The following is a 13,031-nucleotide window of genomic DNA, read 5'->3' on the forward strand; positions in this document are numbered from 1 at the left end:
AGGCCCAACCTTCAGTACACAAGGACGTGCAAACGAATAGCGCAAACTATCGTCACTTCCCTTTTTGAGCTGTCACTGATACCCCTGGAGCACAGTACGTCACGCTGGTGAGGGATAGACAGCTTCCATTATCTCAGCTTTCCTATAAATTGAGAGAGTAAATGCAAACTGTGTGAAAAACAGAAAGCTGCTGTTTCTGCCCGGTCTCGAACCAGGGACCTTTCGCGTGTAAAGCGAACGTGATAACCACTACACTACAGAAACAGACTGCTTGCAGGAATCTTCTTGGCATGTAGTGGGCTGGAATGCACAGACCAAGGGCCAATGTCCATGAAGCTCAAAGTTGGACCCTCCTTACCCGATCTCTTTCTTTGGAAGAAAGGAACGAGGACCCCTTTTATTCCAAAAGGCGATTTTAAAACCATACCTGAAACCACACTAGAAAAACACTTTGCATTTAATTTTCCTACACTGATGGTCCACCCCAGAAAAGCAGTTGCAAAGAAGTCCGGCACTGAAATTCTATACGCCAAAAGTGGGAAATAGCGTAGAGGGAAAGGAACTTTCTCACCATACACGGCGTCTTATAGCATTGAAAAGAAGAAATGGCCCTATATAATAAGCAGCCTAAAAATAATTCCACAGCATGGGCTCGTCCGGGATTTGAACCCGGGACCTCTCGCACCCGAAGCGAGAATCATACCCCTAGACCAACGAGCCTGATTCCCCAGTTGGCATTTTAAGCAATTTCTGATGCGTCTTTCAGAAACAAAGCAGGGCTATTTGGCTGCTCTCTCTCTATGTGAACCACAAAAAGTCATGTTTTCTCTCAAGGTGTTGTTTTTTTCACTCTTGCAAGGAAGGGATCAGTCGATATCCTAGCTGCCAGAGAGCAGAAAAAAGGCGCTGATGAGAACTGTGGCACTTTCTGGCACTTGTACTCCTCTGCAAGTCCTGGACACTTGCCCCATAGACTTCCACCCCAGATGCAAGGGAGGGCCTGCCAATTCTTGCTCCTAAGACAGAGGCATTTGATTCTTTGATTCAAACACGCTCACTCAGCGCTCGATCAGGCTCGATCAGGCGAGATTTATATGAGTGGCTCGCAGGACTGAAACACTAACCTGGGAGCCCCAGGGTGGCTAAATTCCCAGGATGGCCATTTTTGGGCAAGTCACCTCCTTTCCTCCTGCCTCAATCTAGAATTGGCTGCAAATCACAAGATAGAGTTCAGTGTCCGTGTGTACTGCCTACTCCCAGATACCTCTCTGTCTTCCTTATGTAAATTAAAATTCGCAAGGGGGGACCAATGACAATCTGCTCCTCCCACATAACCAGGAAGCCCTGTTGAACATGTCTGCCTGTGTTGTTGCAGGGACAGTGCCTTCTCCGCCCAAAAGGTGGCAGGAGAGCCTCACAACAAAGATGGGATCAACTGCTTAATGAGAAACCAGCACGGCAGTTTGTGTGATGGAGTGCAAATTTAACGGAAGGTGTGCCTGAGGTGTCCCTTCCAGGAATACATGGAATTGTGATTGAGGGCCCAGCCTGATCGTTGCTGGATTTCTCGTCATATGTTACAGGTCCGTGCAAAGATTGTGGTGTGTGGGGAATGCACTGCAAAAAACAGGACGATTTAAGGGTGTAAAAGAAACCTGTCAGAAGTGGGATTTGAACCCACGCCTCCATGAGGAGACCAGAAGTCTCAGTTGCACTGAAGATCAAGCTCTCTTGAGTCTGGCACCTTAGACCACTCGGCCATCCTGACAGCCCTGGGTGTGCACAGATCTGACTCTTCTGACTGCACCTGCCAATGTTTGCACTTACAACGTTCACAGCAATGTCACAAGTGTAAAGACCCCACAATACAACATGGCATGACAAAAAAAAAGCTAGGCACAAGAGCGACCACTGATGGATGCGGATTACTTTGTTTCGTCTTGCAAAAGTAAAGGAAGTTTCCCATGGCTCGCTGCGTTCAAGGACTGCCTCTTCTTAAGCTTGCATTGAGATAATAGGGTTTTAGAGGGTGCACATAAAAGCAGCTCATGCACAGTGTTTCTGCCCGGTCTCGAACCGGGACCTTTCGCGTGTTAGGCGAACGTGATGACCACTGCACTACAGAAACACACTTGCTGTGTTTTACTGATAGAGCAAGGTTCCTCTCAAGGGTTCTCTCTACTTCTATTCTGCTGTATCAGCAGCCACTCAGAAAGCGAGGAGCAAGTGTGAAAACTGCAGAGATATCAGCCAACATACTTGCAATTAGACGTATTAAAAATTGACTTATGCAGGCATCGACAGACAAATATCTGATGCCTAAATGCCAGCAAGTACAGCTTGGGAAAGCATCACCTGGGACACACACAGACTAAGCATGAAGGCAGAAAAAGCACGGTGATCCATGTTTCTTATGAGGTTCAAAATATTTTGTGCAACAATGCGGCGAGTGTAATGAGAAATAGTTAGGCATTGTGAGTTTTGAGTAGGATTCGTATGTTTACCTCTGAAAAAGGGCTCGTCCGGGATTTGAACCCGGGACCTCTCGCACCCTAAGCGAGAATCATACCCCTAGACCAACGAGCCGAGGCACAAAAGAGTAGCCTTTCGCACCGGCTCCCTTGGTTATTGGCAGCGAGTTAGTGAATGCTTCACCCAAAGCAAGCAACTGCACATGCTGCTCTCTTCTGCAATATGGTTGCTGTCTTTTCCATGGCCGTCATCGAACAAGAAATGAAAATGCCTCTATCCTTCAGACATTTTGTTTGTTCTAGGTGTATGCTCTCGGTGAGGTCAATAAAACCATTTCTGCTCTCATGCCTTGCTTTCATGAAGTAGGCCCAACCTTCAGTACACAAGGACGTGCAAACGAATAGCGCAAACTATCGTCACTTCCCTTTTTGAGCTGTCACTGATACCCCTGGAGCACAGTACGTCACGCTGGTGAGGGATAGACAGCTTCCATTATCTCAGCTTTCCTATAAATTGAGAGAGTAAATGCAAACTGTGTGAAAAACAGAAAGCTGCTGTTTCTGCCCGGTCTCGAACCAGGGACCTTTCGCGTGTAAAGCGAACGTGATAACCACTACACTACAGAAACAGACTGCTTGCAGGAATCTTCTTGGCATGTAGTGGGCTGGAATGCACAGACCAAGGGCCAATGTCCATGAAGCTCAAAGTTGGACCCTCCTTACCCGATCTCTTTCTTTGGAAGAAAGGAACGAGGACCCCTTTTATTCCAAAAGGCGATTTTAAAACCATACCTGAAACCACACTAGAAAAACACTTTGCATTTAATTTTCCTACACTGATGGTCCACCCCAGAAAAGCAGTTGCAAAGAAGTCCGGCACTGAAATTCTATACGCCAAAAGTGGGAAATAGCGTAGAGGGAAAGGAACTTTCTCACCATACACGGCGTCTTATAGCATTGAAAAGAAGAAATGGCCCTATATAATAAGCAGCCTAAAAATAATTCCACAGCATGGGCTCGTCCGGGATTTGAACCCGGGACCTCTCGCACCCGAAGCGAGAATCATACCCCTAGACCAACGAGCCTGATTCCCCAGTTGGCATTTTAAGCAATTTCTGATGCGTCTTTCAGAAACAAAGCAGGGCTATTTGGCTGCTCTCTCTCTATGTGAACCACAAAAAGTCATGTTTTCTCTCAAGGTGTTGTTTTTTTCACTCTTGCAAGGAAGGGATCAGTCGATATCCTAGCTGCCAGAGAGCAGAAAAAAGGCGCTGATGAGAACTGTGGCACTTTCTGGCACTTGTACTCCTCTGCAAGTCCTGGACACTTGCCCCATAGACTTCCACCCCAGATGCAAGGGAGGGCCTGCCAATTCTTGCTCCTAAGACAGAGGCATTTGATTCTTGGATTCAAACACGCTCACTCAGCGCTCGATCAGGCTCGATCAGGCGAGATTTATATGAGTGGCTCGCAGGACTGAAACACTAACCTGGGAGCCCCAGGGTGGCTAAATTCCCAGGATGGCCATTTTTGGGCAAGTCACCTCCTTTCCTCCTGCCTCAATCTAGAATTGGCTGCAAATCACAAGATAGAGTTCAGTGTCCGTGTGTACTGCCTACTCCCAGATACCTCTCTGTCTTCCTTATGTAAATTAAAATTCGCAAGGGGGGACCAATGACAATCTGCTCCTCCCACATAACCAGGAAGCCCTGTTGAACATGTCTGCCTGTGTTGTTGCAGGGACAGTGCCTTCTCCGCCCAAAAGGTGGCAGGAGAGCCTCACAACAAAGATGGGATCAACTGCTTAATGAGAAACCAGCACGGCAGTTTGTGTGATGGAGTGCAAATTTAACGGAAGGTGTGCCTGAGGTGTCCCTTCCAGGAATACATGGAATTGTGATTGAGGGCCCAGCCTGATCGTTGCTGGATTTCTCGTCATATGTTACAGGTCCGTGCAAAGATTGTGGTGTGTGGGAATGCACTGCAAAAAACAGGACGATTTAAGGGTGTAAAAGAAACCTGTCAGAAGTGGGATTTGAACCCACGCCTCCATGAGGAGACCAGAAGTCTCAGTTGCACTGAAGATCAAGCTCTCTTGAGTCTGGCGCCTTAGACCACTCGGCCATCCTGACAGCCCTGGGTGTGCACAGATCTGACTCTTCTGACTGCACCTGCCAATGTTTGCACTTACAACGTTCACAGCAATGTCACAAGTGTAAAGACCCCACAATACAACATGGCATGACAAAAAAAAAGCTAGGCACAAGAGCGACCACTGATGGATGCGGATTACTTTGTTTCGTCTTGCAAAAGTAAAGGAAGTTTCCCATGGCTCGCTGGGTTCAAGGACCGCCTCTTCTTAAGCTTGCATTGAGATAATAAGGTTTTAGAGGGTGCACATAAAAGCAGCTCATGCACAGTGTTTCTGCCCGGTCTCGAACCAGGGACCTTTCGCGTGTTAGGCGAACGTGATGACCACTACACTACAGAAACTCACTTGCTGTGTTTTACTGTTAGAGCAAGGTTCCTCTCAAGGGTTCTCTCTACTTCTATTCTGCTGTATCAGCAGCCACTCAGAAAGCGAGGAACAAGTGTGAAAACTGCAGAGATATCAGCCAACATACTTGCAATTAGACGTATTAAAAATTGACTTATGCAGGCATCGACAGACAAATATCTGATGCCTAAATGCCAGCAAGTACAGCTTGGGAAAGCATCACCTGGGACACACACAGACTAAGCATGAAGGCAGAAAAAGCACGGTGATCCATGTTTCTTATGAGGTTCAAAATATTTTGTGCAACAATGCGGCGAGTGTAATGAGAAATAGTCAGGCATTGTGAGTTTTGAGTAGGATTCGTATGTTTACCTCTGAAAAAGGGCTCGTCCGGGATTTGAACCCGGGACCTCTCGCACCCTAATCGAGAATCATACCCCTAGACCAACGAGCCGAGGCACACAAGAGTCGCCTTTCGCACCGGCTCCGGGGGTTATTGGCAGCGAGTTAGTGAATGCTTCACCCAAAGCAAGCAACTGCACATGCTGCTCTCTTCTGCAATATGGTTGCTGTCTTTTCCATGGCCGTCATCGAACAAGAAATGAAAATGCCTCTATCCTTCAGATTTTTTGTTTGTTCTAGGTGTATGCTCTCGGTGAGGTCAATAAAACCATTTCTGCTCTCATGCCTTGCTTTCATGAAGTAGGCCCATCCTTCAGTACACAAGGACGTGCAAACGAATAGCGCAAACTATCGTCACTTCTCTTTTTGAGCTGTCACTGATACCCCTGGAGCACAGTACGTCACGCTGGTGAGGGATAGACAGCTTCCATTATCTCAGCTTTCCTATAAATTGAGAGAGTAAATGCAAACTGTGTGAAAAACAGAAAACTGCTCTTTCTGCCCGGTCTCGAACCAGGGACCTTTCGCGTGTAAAGCAAACGTGATAACCACTACACTACAGAAACAGACACGCTTGCAGGAATCTTCTTGGCATGTAGTGGGCTGGAATGCACAGACCAAGGGCCAATGTCCATGAAGCTCAAAGTTGGACCCTCCTTACCCGATCTCTTTCTTTGGAAGAAAGGAACGAGGACCCCTTTTATTCCAAAAGGCGATTTTAAAACCATACCTGAAACCACACTAGAAAAACACTTTGCATTTAATTTTCCTACACTGATGGTCCACCCCAGAAAAGCAGTTGCAAAGAAGTCCGGCACTGAAATTCTATACGCCAAAAGTGGGAAATAGCGTAGAGGGAAAGGAACTTTCTCACCATACACGCCGTCTTATAGCATTGAAAAGAAGAAATGGCCCTATATAATAAGAAGCCTAAAAAGAATTCCACAGCATGGGCTCGTCCGGGATTTGAATCCGGGACCTCTCGCACCCGAAGCGAGAATCATACCCCTAGACCAACGAGCCTGATTCCCCAGTTGGCATTTTAAGCAATTTCTGATGCGTCTTTCAGAAACAAAGCAGGGCTATTTGGCTGCTCTCTCTCTATGTGAACCACAAAAAGTCATGTTTTCTCTCAAGGTGTTGTTTTTTTCACTCTTGCAAGGAAGGGATCAGTCGATATCCTAGCTGCCAGAGAGCAGAAAAAAGGCGCTGATGAGAACTGCAGGCACTTTCTGGCACTTGTACTCCTCTGCAAGTCCTGGACACTTGCCCCATAGACTTCCACCCCAGATGCAAGGGAGGGCCTGCCAATTCTTGCTCCTAAGACAGAGGCATTTGATTCTTGGATTAAAACACGCTCACTCAGCGCTCGATCAGGCTCGATCAGGCGAGATTTATATGAGTGGCTCGCAGGACTGAAACACTAACCTGGGAGCCCCAGGGTGGCTGAATTCCCAGGATGGCCATTTTTGGGCAAGTCACCTCCTTTCCTCCTGCCTCAATCTAGAATTGGCTGCAAATCACAAGATAGAGTTCAATGTCCGTGTGTACTGCCTACTCCCAGATACCTCTCTGTCTTCCTTATGTAAATTAAAATTCGCAAGGGGGGACCAATGACAATCTGCTCCTCCCACATAACCAGGAAGCCCTGTTGAACATGTCTGCCTGTGTTGTTGCAGGGACAGTGCCTTCTCCGCCCAAAAGGTGGCAGGAGAGCCTCACAACAAAGATGGGATCAACTGCTTAATGAGAAACCAGCACGGCAGTTTGTGTGATGGAGTGCAAATTTAACTGAAGGTGTGCCTGAGGTGTCCCTTCCAGGAATACATGGAATTGTGATTGAGGGCCCAGCCTGATCGTTGCTGGATTTCTCGTCATATGTTACAGGTCCGTGCAAAGATTGTGGTGTGTGGGAATGCACTGCAAAAAACAGGACGATTTAAGGGTGTAAAAGAAACCTGTCAGAAGTGGGATTTGAACCCACGCCTCCATGAGGAGACCAGAAGTCTCAGTTGCACTGAAGATCAAGCTCTCTTGAGTCTGGCGCCTTAGACCACTCGGCCATCCTGACAGCCCTGGGTGTGCACAGATCTGACTCTTCTGACTGCACCTGCCAATGTTTGCACTTACAACGTTCACAGCAATGTCACAAGTGTAAAGACCCCACAATACAACATGGCATGACAAAAAAAAAGCTAGGCACAAGAGCGACCACTGATGGATGCGGATTACTTTGTTTCGTCTTGCAAAAGTAAAGGAAGTTTCCCATGGCTCGCTGGGTTCAAGGACCGCCTCTTCTTAAGCTTGCATTGAGATAATAAGGTTTTAGAGGGTGCACATAAAAGCAGCTCATGCACAGTGTTTCTGCCCGGTCTCGAACCAGGGACCTTTCGCGTGTTAGGCGAACGTGATGACCACTACACTACAGAAACTCACTTGCTGTGTTTTACTGTTAGAGCAAGGTTCCTCTCAAGGGTTCTCTCTACTTCTATTCTGCTGTATCAGCAGCCACTCAGAAAGCGAGGAACAAGTGTGAAAACTGCAGAGATATCAGCCAACATACTTGCAATTAGACGTATTAAAAATTGACTTATGCAGGCATCGACAGACAAATATCTGATGCCTAAATGCCAGCAAGTACAGCTTGGGAAAGCATCACCTGGGACACACACAGACTAAGCATGAAGGCAGAAAAAGCACGGTGATCCATGTTTCTTATGAGGTTCAAAATATTTTGTGCAACAATGCGGCGAGTGTAATGAGAAATAGTCAGGCATTGTGAGTTTTGAGTAGGATTCTTATGTTTACCTCTGAAAAAGGGCTCGTCCGGGATTTGAACCCGGGACCTCTCGCACCCTAATCGAGAATCATACCCCTAGACCAACAAGCCGAGGCACACAAGAGTCGCCTTTCGCACCGGCTCCGGGGGTTATTGGCAGCGAGTTAGTGAATGCTTCACCCAAAGCAAGCAACTGCACATGATGCTCTCTTCTGCAATATGGTTGCTGTCTTTTCCATGGCCGTCATCGAACAAGAAATGAAAATGCCTCTATCCTTCAGATTTTTTGTTTGTTCTAGGTGTATGCTCTCGGTGAGGTCAATAAAACCATTTCTGCTCTCATGCCTTGCTTTCATGAAGTAGGCCCATCCTTCAGTACACAAGGACGTGCAAACGAATAGCGCAAACTATCGTCACTTCTCTTTTTGAGCTGTCACTGATACCCCTGGAGCACAGTACGTCACGCTGGTGAGGGATAGACAGCTTCCATTATCTCAGCTTTCCTATAAATTGAGAGAGTAAATGCAAACTGTGTGAAAAACAGAAAACTGCTCTTTCTGCCCGGTCTCGAACCAGGGACCTTTCGCGTGTAAAGCTAACGTGATAACCACTACACTACAGAAACAGACACGCTTGCAGGAATCTTCTTGGCATGTAGTGGGCTGGAATGCACAGACCAAGGGCCAATGTCCATGAAGCTCAAAGTTGGACCCTCCTTACCCGATCTCTTTCTTTGGAAGAAAGGAACGAGGACCCCTTTTATTCCAAAAGGCGATTTTAAAACCATACCTGAAACCACACTAGAAAAACACTTTGCATTTAATTTTCCTACACTGATGGTCCACCCCAGAAAAGCAGTTGCAAAGAAGTCCGGCACTGAAATTCTATACGCCAAAAGTGGGAAATAGCGTAGAGGGAAAGGAACTTTCTCACCATACACGGCGTCTTATAGCATTGAAAAGAAGAAATGGCCCTATATAATAAGAAGCCTAAAAATAATTCCACAGCATGGGCTCGTTCGGGATTTGAATCCGGGACCTCTCGCACCCGAAGCGAGAATCATACCCCTAGACCAACGAGCCTGATTCCCCAGTTGGCATTTTAAGCAATTTCTGATGCGTCTTTCAGAAACAAAGCAGGGCTATTTGGCTGCTCTCTCTCTATGTGAACCACAAAAAGTCATGTTTTCTCTCAAGGTGTTGTTTTTTTCACTCTTGCAAGGAAGGGATCAGTCGATATCCTAGCTGCCAGAGAGCAGAAAAAAGGCGCTGATGAGAACTGCAGGCACTTTCTGGCACTTGTACTCCTCTGCAAGTCCTGGACACTTGCCCCATAGACTTCCACCCCAGATGCAAGGGAGGGCCTGCCAATTCTTGCTCCTAAGACAGAGGCATTTGATTCTTGGATTCAAACACGCTCACTCAGCGCTCGATCAGGCTCGATCAGGCGAGATTTATATGAGTGGCTCGCAGGACTGAAACACTAACCTGGGAGCCCCAGGGTGGCTGAATTCCCAGGATGGCCATTTTTGGGCAAGTCACCTCCTTTCCTCCTGCCTCAATCTAGAATTGGCTGCAAATCACAAGATAGAGTTCAATGTCCGTGTGTACTGCCTACTCCCAGATACCTCTCTGTCTTCCTTATGTAAATTAAAATTCGCAAGGGGGGACCAATGACAATCTGCTCCTCCCACATAACCAGGAAGCCCTGTTGAACATGTCTGCCTGTGTTGTTGCAGGGACAGTGCCTTCTCCGCCCAAAAGGTGGCAGGAGAGCCTCACAACAAAGATGGGATCAACTGCTTAATGAGAAACCAGCACGGCAGTTTGTGTGATGGAGTGCAAATTTAACTGAAGGTGTGCCTGAGGTGTCCCTTCCAGGAATACATGGAATTGTGATTGAGGGCCCAGCCTGATCGTTGCTGGATTTCTCGTCATATGTTACAGGTCCGTGCAAAGATTGTGGTGTGTGGGAATGCACTGCAAAAAACAGGACGATTTAAGGGTGTAAAAGAAACCTGTCAGAAGTGGGATTTGAACCCACGCCTCCATGAGGAGACCAGAAGTCTCAGTTGCACTGAAGATCAAGCTCTCTTGAGTCTGGCGCCTTAGACCACTCGGCCATCCTGACAGCCCTGGGTGTGCACAGATCTGACTCTTCTGACTGCACCTGCCAATGTTTGCACTTACAACGTTCACAGCAATGTCACAAGTGTAAAGACCCCACAATACAACATGGCATGACAAAAAAAAAGCTAGGCACAAGAGCGACCACTGATGGATGCGGATTACTTTGTTTCGTCTTGCAAAAGTAAAGGAAGTTTCCCATGGCTCGCTGGGTTCAAGGACCGCCTCTTCTTAAGCTTGCATTGAGATAATAAGGTTTTAGAGGGTGCACATAAAAGCAGCTCATGCACAGTGTTTCTGCCCGGTCTCTAACCGGGGACCTTTCGCGTGTTAGGCGAACGTGATGACCACTACACTACAGAAACTCACTTGCTGTGTTTTACTGTTAGAGCAAGGTTCCTCTCAAGGGTTCTCTCTACTTCTATTCTGCTGTATCAGCAGCCACTCAGAAAGCGAGGAACAAGTGTGAAAACTGCAGAGATATCAGCCAACATACTTGCAATTAGACGTATTAAAAATTGACTTATGCAGGCATCGACAGACAAATATCTGATGCCTAAATGCCAGCAAGTACAGCTTGGGAAAGCATCACCTGGGACACACACAGACTAAGCATGAAGGCAGAAAAAGCACGGTGATCCATGTTTCTTATGAGGTTCAAAATATTTTGTGCAACAATGCGGCGAGTGTAATGAGAAATAGTCAGGCATTGTGAGTTTTGAGTAGGATTCGTATGTTTACCTCTGAAAAAGGGCTCGTCCGGGATTTGAACCCGGGACCTCTCGCACCCTAATCGAGAATCATACCCCTAGACCAACGAGCCGAGGCACACAAGAGTCGCCTTTCGCACCGGCTCCGGGGGTTATTGGCAGCGAGTTAGTGAATGCTTCACCCAAAGCAAGCAACTGCACATGCTGCTCTCTTCTGCAATATGGTTGCTGTCTTTTCCATGGCCGTCATCGAACAAGAAATGAAAATGCCTCTATCCTTCAGATTTTTTGTTTGTTCTAGGTGTATGCTCTCGGTGAGGTCAATAAAACCATTTCTGCTCTCATGCCTTGCTTTCATGAAGTAGGCCCAACCTTCAGTACACAAGGACGTGCAAACGAATAGCGCAAACTATCGTCACTTCTCTTTTTGAGCTGTCACTGATACCCCTGGAGCACAGTACGTCACGCTGGTGAGGGATAGACAGCTTCCATTATCTCAGCTTTCCTATAAATTGAGAGAGTAAATGCAAACTGTGTGAAAAACAGAAAACTGCTCTTTCTGCCCGGTCTCGAACCAGGGACCTTTCGCGTGTAAAGCGAACGTGATAACCACTACACTACAGAAACAGACACGCTTGCAGGAATCTTCTTGGCATGTAGTGGGCTGGAATGCACAGACCAAGGGCCAATGTCCATGAAGCTCAAAGTTGGACCCTCCTTACCCGATCTCTTTCTTTGGAAGAAAGGAACGAGGACCCCTTTTATTCCAAAAGGCGATTTTAAAACCATACCTGAAACCACACTAGAAAAACACTTTGCATTTAATTTTCCTACACTGATGGTCCACCCCAGAAAAGCAGTTGCAAAGAAGTCCGGCACTGAAATTCTATACGCCAAAAGTGGGAAATAGCGTAGAGGGAAAGGAACTTTCTCACCATACACGCCGTCTTATAGCATTGAAAAGAAGAAATGGCCCTATATAATAAGAAGCCTAAAAAGAATTCCACAGCATGGGCTCGTCCGGGATTTGAATCCGGGACCTCTCGCACCCGAAGCGAGAATCATACCCCTAGACCAACGAGCCTGATTCCCCAGTTGGCATTTTAAGCAATTTCTGATGCGTCTTTCAGAAACAAAGCAGGGCTATTTGGCTGCTCTCTCTCTATGTGAACCACAAAAAGTCATGTTTTCTCTCAAGGTGTTGTTTTTTTCACTCTTGCAAGGAAGGGATCAGTCGATATCCTAGCTGCCAGAGAGCAGAAAAAAGGCGCTGATGAGAACTGCAGGCACTTTCTGGCACTTGTACTCCTCTGCAAGTCCTGGACACTTGCCCCATAGACTTCCACCCCAGATGCAAGGGAGGGCCTGCCAATTCTTGCTCCTAAGACAGAGGCATTTGATTCTTGGATTCAAACACGCTCACTCAGCGCTCGATCAGGCTCGATCAGGCGAGATTTATATGAGTGGCTCGCAGGACTGAAACACTAACCTGGGAGCCCCAGGGTGGCTGAATTCCCAGGATGGCCATTTTTGGGCAAGTCACCTCCTTTCCTCCTGCCTCAATCTAGAATTGGCTGCAAATCACAAGATAGAGTTCAATGTCCGTGTGTACTGCCTACTCCCAGATACCTCTCTGTCTTCCTTATGTAAATTAAAATTCGCAAGGGGGGACCAATGACAATCTGCTCCTCCCACATAACCAGGAAGCCCTGTTGAACATGTCTGCCTGTGTTGTTGCAGGGACAGTGCCTTCTCCGCCCAAAAGGTGGCAGGAGAGCCTCACAACAAAGATGGGGTCAACTGCTTAATGAGAAACCAGCACGGCAGTTTGTGTGATGGAGTGCAAATTTAACTGAAGGTGTGCCTGAGGTGTCCCTTCCAGGAATACATGGAATTGTGATTGAGGGCCCAGCCTGATCGTTGCTGGATTTCTCGTCATATGTTACAGGTCCGTGCAAAGATTGTGGTGTGTGGGAATGCACTGCAAAAAACAGGACGATTTAAGGGTGTAAAAGAAACCTGTCAGAAGTGGGATTTGAACCCACG

The 13,031-nt window shown here is 47.1% G+C and overlaps 10 non-coding genes across 10 annotated transcripts; all 10 read right to left on the reverse strand.

The window, feature by feature from the left end:
• Positions 1-191: 191 nt before the first annotated feature.
• On the reverse strand, positions 192-264 carry TRNAV-UAC (transfer RNA valine (anticodon UAC)). Its single transcript has one exon. It is a non-coding gene; the product is annotated as a tRNA-Val (tRNA).
• A 384-nt stretch (positions 265-648) lies between these two features.
• Positions 649-720, reverse strand: TRNAP-CGG (transfer RNA proline (anticodon CGG)). The gene has a single exon. It is a non-coding gene; the product is annotated as a tRNA-Pro (tRNA).
• Positions 721-2,514: 1,794 nt separating this feature from the next.
• On the reverse strand, positions 2,515-2,586 carry TRNAP-AGG (transfer RNA proline (anticodon AGG)). The gene has a single exon. It is a non-coding gene; the product is annotated as a tRNA-Pro (tRNA).
• Positions 2,587-3,027: 441 nt separating this feature from the next.
• On the reverse strand, positions 3,028-3,100 carry TRNAV-UAC (transfer RNA valine (anticodon UAC)). Its single transcript has one exon. It is a non-coding gene; the product is annotated as a tRNA-Val (tRNA).
• Positions 3,101-3,484: 384 nt separating this feature from the next.
• Positions 3,485-3,556, reverse strand: TRNAP-CGG (transfer RNA proline (anticodon CGG)). The gene has a single exon. It is a non-coding gene; the product is annotated as a tRNA-Pro (tRNA).
• Positions 3,557-4,491: 935 nt separating this feature from the next.
• TRNAL-CAA (transfer RNA leucine (anticodon CAA)) lies at positions 4,492-4,603 on the reverse strand. The gene is made up of 2 exons: positions 4,566-4,603; positions 4,492-4,537 (listed from the first exon to the last, which is right to left on the reverse strand). It is a non-coding gene; the product is annotated as a tRNA-Leu (tRNA).
• A 288-nt stretch (positions 4,604-4,891) lies between these two features.
• TRNAV-AAC (transfer RNA valine (anticodon AAC)) lies at positions 4,892-4,964 on the reverse strand. Its single transcript has one exon. It is a non-coding gene; the product is annotated as a tRNA-Val (tRNA).
• Positions 4,965-7,329: 2,365 nt separating this feature from the next.
• TRNAL-CAA (transfer RNA leucine (anticodon CAA)) lies at positions 7,330-7,441 on the reverse strand. Its single transcript has 2 exons — positions 7,404-7,441; positions 7,330-7,375 (listed from the first exon to the last, which is right to left on the reverse strand). It is a non-coding gene; the product is annotated as a tRNA-Leu (tRNA).
• A 288-nt stretch (positions 7,442-7,729) lies between these two features.
• TRNAV-AAC (transfer RNA valine (anticodon AAC)) lies at positions 7,730-7,802 on the reverse strand. The gene has a single exon. It is a non-coding gene; the product is annotated as a tRNA-Val (tRNA).
• A 2,365-nt stretch (positions 7,803-10,167) lies between these two features.
• TRNAL-CAA (transfer RNA leucine (anticodon CAA)) lies at positions 10,168-10,279 on the reverse strand. The gene is made up of 2 exons: positions 10,242-10,279; positions 10,168-10,213 (listed from the first exon to the last, which is right to left on the reverse strand). It is a non-coding gene; the product is annotated as a tRNA-Leu (tRNA).
• Positions 10,280-13,031: the final 2,752 nt, after the last annotated feature.

Source organism: Triturus cristatus, chromosome 10 (genome assembly GCF_964204655.1).
Source record: "Triturus cristatus chromosome 10, aTriCri1.1, whole genome shotgun sequence".
NCBI lineage: Eukaryota > Metazoa > Chordata > Amphibia > Caudata > Salamandridae > Triturus > Triturus cristatus.